General features: G+C 37.7%; 1 pseudogene; it reads left to right on the top strand.

Moving 5' to 3' along the window:
* The first annotated feature begins 1,156 nt into the window (after positions 1-1,156).
* LOC147422490 (uncharacterized) lies at positions 1,157-4,189 on the top strand (annotated as a pseudogene).
* The last annotated feature ends 1,222 nt before the right edge of the window (positions 4,190-5,411 follow it).

The raw sequence follows: 5,411 nt of genomic DNA, 5'->3' as shown, positions 1-5,411 counted from the left end.
AAGGGCACGTCGGCGCCCTGTTTCATGAGTTGAAAATGATGAGATCAAATGCTTCAAAGCAGACAGAAATCTCATCATAAAGAGTCTGATTATTAATCATAAAACAAGGCACATCGACGTGCCTTGTTTTGACAAAAGTTCTAAATCAATTTTTCTAGCCAAAAGTTCTAAAAGCTTGTTTTACTGCTAAGACAAGGCACGTCGGCGTGCCTTGTTTTGGACAACAAAAGAAGAGAAGTTAGATAAATTTGATAATTTTTGGGTTTGAAATATACACAATTTTTGAAGGTTTTTTATACAGTCTAAATAACATAAGGTTAGCTTTTGAATGAAGAAGTTGAATGTTTGATTTTCTCTTAATCGTTTTATTGCCAGCCCACAGAGAAGTGTTGGGTCCTCAAAGAGTCCCAGACCAGCAAGATTATCAAAAGAAGATGATGCTAACATGCCAAGTACGCTTTTGGATGATGTTAGCCATGTGATGGAGACTCAATTACATGATTTTGGTGATGCTATGGAAGAGGTTGATAGTCAGCCAAATACAGAAACTATTACACAGTGTGAGGATAGCATTCCTGCAGAGCTAGTGCCTCAAGAACAAGAACTTGCAATAGTTCCATTTGTGGTGATACCGGAGGTGGGGACTAATGAAAACAAAGAGGCTGAACTCTACTTGAACAAAGGAGAGGACATTCTAAATAGAACTAGGATGTTTACTTGTCATGAGTGTCCTCCGATTCCTCTTTGTAGAATGGTGACTCATGCTAAAGTAAGAGGTCTAAGAAATGAGGTTAGTAGTTTGAAAACAGCATTTGGCAAGGAGGGCTATGTTGCAGAGAAAGGGGCTTTTATTGTTTCCATATTGTCATGTTCACGTGAAGAGTACTTGGTGACCAAAGAGATCATGGAAGAATGGGACCCCATTTGGAAAGTTGTTAATAAGGAGTTTGAGCAGGAGATCGTTAGGTCTCCATACCTTGCATTTCTTTCCAACAAAATGTTTCTGGTTTGGGATGGAAATCACAGGCTTATGGCATGGACTAGTGCCATAAAAGAGCTCTTTTCTCGCACTAAAGAAAAGCATCAAAGAGTCTTATGTACGATCATTGATCCTTGCAAAGTTCCAGAGATTGCACTGCTTTCAACACTCCAACGGATGAACTAGTGAGTATCGAAACTCTTCTACAATACGATATATCTTTTGTTGTTCTTATCATGATTTATTTGTTTTGGCTTTGTGTAGCTTGAATATTCATGCTCTTGTCCCTACGTCATTAAGGGATGAGATTGTAAACTACATGAGTATATGTGAGGCAGACCATGAATCATATTTGAGTGATCTTCTTGATAAATATCAAAAGGTCATTGCACACATTAGGAAAAAGATGTCAAAGGGGTCTGAGCCTTGGTTTCCACTGACTCGAAGATACTTGGGAAAGTTAGTATACAATGTGAGTATTTATTTTTCTTCTTTGAGTATAACTTTGAAGGACACTATATATTTTGTGTGAGATTATAATTTATTTTTAATAGGTTCAAATGACAATGGCTCTAAGCAAGAAGTTGGACCAACTAAGATTGACAGTGTCTGAAGAAGAGCTTGGCAAAATTGAGAAGAAAGAGAGTGAGGAGCTTGCTCATCGATTTGGAGATAGGATTGGAAAGGTGAGCTAGCGGTTGTTAAGAAAGATAATTTTTTGCCTCAAATAGGACTCTTCATTCTTAATTTTATATGTATCAACTCTTTTGTGTATGTAGATTCTGAATATAATTGATCCTCGCCATGGAGACGTTTGGAAAGAAAAAGTTCTAGCACTTCGTTGGGATAGTGAGAGTTTTGCGACACTAGAAAAGTTGAATCTTATTGCTTTGTCTGATGTCGCTATTGATTCAAAGATACTTTGGCTTTCTCTCTTGGAAGCAAACAAGGCAACAAAAACTTTGTTTCACTTGCAAAGAGGAGACCACTTGTACAGATAGTATGTGAACAATTTTATCTTTTTCTATTTTGTTTGTTTTTCATGGTTTGGACGGCCAACCCTTTTGATTGTTTCAGTTGGATTCGAAGGGAGCTTTTGCTAGAAAAGGTGGGTAGAACTGCAGATACCATTCTCAAAGACTTCATTGACATTCCTGGAGGGTTGCTACTTCCTTAAGATTTTACTCTTGCTAACTACTACATGGAGGTGAAAATGGAGAAAAGGAAACCTTTGTTTCCTCTAGAGTCTCGTGGAGAGATTAGAGAGAAAGGTGTTCTCAACAAGGCACAAAGAATCCCAGAATTGTTGCAAAAAGTGGGGTAACGCTTGGTTTACAGGTCTAACTTTCTCCTCTCTACACCTTGTAATTTATATCTTATTTGAATAATTGTGAATATTTTACGAACATTATTTTGAGAAAGTATTCATCGCATAATGTATTTGTTTTCCTTTGGCTATATAGGTATTTCATTGCATTAAAGAGTAAAGAGCACATTAATTCCATTCCCATATTTTCTCGTAAGTGGGTGGATTTGAATGATGAAACAACATGTATGTATCCTGTGGAAATGCAAGGATTAACTTCTTGGGAAGTAGAGAACTGTCCATGGTGGATCGACCTTGAAAAAGGTCATATTCTAGCAAATGAGAAGGAGCCTTGGATCAAGCATGGAGGAGACAAGGAAAAGGGAGCAGAAAAGGCAAGGGTAGAGAAAGAAAGTGTTGATGTTAGAGAGAAGGGAAAAGCAAAAATCCAAGGTAAAGCCAAATCTTCTTATGTGTATGTTTGCTTTTGAGCGTTTGGTATGTGAAAGAATTTTTTTTTTTCTTAATCCTCTCTTTGTTCTTCTATGTATGCTTCTTTTTATGGTTTCTTTTTGGTTTACATAGATGAAAGCGACACTCTCAAGAAAAATCACATAAGCGTCTCTGAGAGCCTGGATGGTGGCTTGGGATATGAGCATGAGGAAGGCGTGGATGTTGTTGGTAAGAAGGATTTAATCTTATGTGTCTATGGCCATGCATATGTTAGCAGATTATGTAGTCACTCCATTTTGAAGTTTGGTTGTCTATTTTTAGGTAGTTCACTCTCTTTGAACGCACGGAAGTCAATGTTATTTGTACACAAGACTTGGGTTGCAGAGAATGGATTGAGATGTTCGGACTCTTTGTCTGTTGTGGGAGACTATGTGCTCATTGGTAAAGATTTTGCTGAGGGAAAGAAGAATAAAGTTTACTCGCAGATTCATGAACACGTTTTAAAACATAGAGTTGGATGCACTAAGTACACAAAGAAAGGTAGACAAGTGAAGTGGGTTGCAGATTTTGTTTTTCTTGATTTTCCTTATGGTCACGATTTGCATGGGTCATCCATACATCCTGCTTGGGACGAGCTTAGTGATGATCATGTGCGATATGGGATATCTCTATCTGCCGCCACACTCTCTGATTTCGGATGGATGTTGATAATGGGATCTACTGGAGGTAATTTTCTTGGTAGAAATCTCAAATTGATTTATTTTTTTAAATGTAATTTTGTAGCCATCGTATTGAAGGTGAGATTATGGGATTGGTGGAGCGGTATTGCCGAGTGTCAGGATTAGACATCTTCAGACGCATTATTGTGGTGCATCATACTCCATATGGTAGTATGACTCATTCTTCTTCTACCACAGAGGTTGGCAAAATTATTTTTTGTGTTCTCTAGTGCTTTTGTTATGTGTTTTACTTATTGACTATCTTATGCGCAGTACATGACCTCCATGATTTGGTTAGCTCATAGACATGGGCCGGTTCCTCCTGTGTTCCTTCGGGAGTCTAATTCACGTTTTGAGGCTCTAGGGATGAATCCTTAGGACTCAGTCATGTATCACTACCTACCCACAGAGGCTATGGCACGTACAGATACGGGCATGGAGTGGCGAGGTCTGATGCAGAGGAGTGTTTCTTTTGTTGCATGTTTCTTGGATATCCTATCTACACCAGATGCGATATGTTTGGAGCTTGGTTGTGGAACAGCTCCATTGTTGCAGGCATGCCTTGGATCTACACGTCTTTGTGTGTCCTTAGATCGGGACGATGGCATCATCTCATCTTTTGTGTTACCGCTATTGAGTAGCCACACAGCTCGATCATCCACCACTACATATACAGGGAGGGACGACGATGATGAGATTGATCCTCTTGGAGGGGTCACACCATACGAATAGTGAGAGTCTTCTACTTTATGGTCATCGTAGGGCATTGACTATTTCATACATTTGCATGTTTGTATCGATATTTATCTCTTTTGGAGTTTTCGATATTGGTAGTGGCCTTGTGGTTACTTTGTTATGCTTTTTTTTTTTAAGTGTGTTGCCAGACTATGCAGAGGCGATGGCTAGAAGCATGGAGAGAGATCCGCGATATGATGTGATATTACAAGAATGTCGAAGTTATAGTCTTTTGTTTGTAGATGATGAGTGCGACTCCACTTGATATATTTTAAATAGAGCAAACTGTAACACTCTTTCAGATGTGCATTTTTGAAGTTAAACTGTGTCTAAAACTTCTTAGTGTGTGTATCTTTCAAATTGTTTACTTTACATGCTATACTCAATATGCTTTTCATATATAAATGCATGTCTTTGTATAGTGATAAACACTAGATGTTCATGATTTCTATGATTACAAATTAGGGTTAATTTGTTTTATCAAAAAAGAAGGTTGTGAAGTGACAAGTCCTCCATCTAAAAGTGCTTGTTCATGTAGCTTTCAAATTCTTGAGATGTAATTGACTAGATTATCATGTCACTTTGTAGACTATGCAAACATCACAAGTTACTTTTGATTGTTTAAATGGGTGGACAAAGTGTTGATTTCTTTTTAGCAGAATGTGTTTGCCATCATATTATTATGTTCATATGTTTCACTTTTTCTCTTTTGCTACAATGAATACATGTCTTATACTTTATGTGAGGCATTCAACTTTTATCTTGTTTTGAAAAAATGTCTATGAAAGAGGTAGAAGTGCTTAGAGAATAACATTTTCTCATGGTTACTTTGTTATGTTTTTTTTTTTATATGTGTTGCTAGACTATGCATAGGCGATGGCTAGAAGCATGGAGAGCTATACGCAATATGATGTGAGGTTACAAGGATGTCGGAGTTATCGTCTCTTGTTTGTAGATGATGAGTGTGACTCCACTTAATATATTTTAAATAGAGAAAATTGTAAAACTCTTTAGTTTATATGAGATATTCAACTTTCATCTTGTTTTGAAAAAATGCAAAAGTGGCTAGACCAAAAATAGTGCTTAGAGAAAAACGTTTTGTCATGGTTCACTCGGAATCCACATTCGCTCGAAAGGTCTCGCTTGGAGAACGGTGACACTCCATTCATGTCACCTGCTGGGTTGTTTGGATTCTCATTGTTGGCATCTTCTTGAAGAT

Source organism: Adiantum capillus-veneris, chromosome 27, assembly GCF_014529385.1.
Source record: "Adiantum capillus-veneris isolate H3 chromosome 27, ASM1452938v2, whole genome shotgun sequence".
NCBI classification, from domain to species: Eukaryota; Viridiplantae; Streptophyta; class Polypodiopsida; order Polypodiales; family Pteridaceae; genus Adiantum; species Adiantum capillus-veneris.
This window is presented reverse-complemented; position numbering and strand designations above follow the sequence as displayed.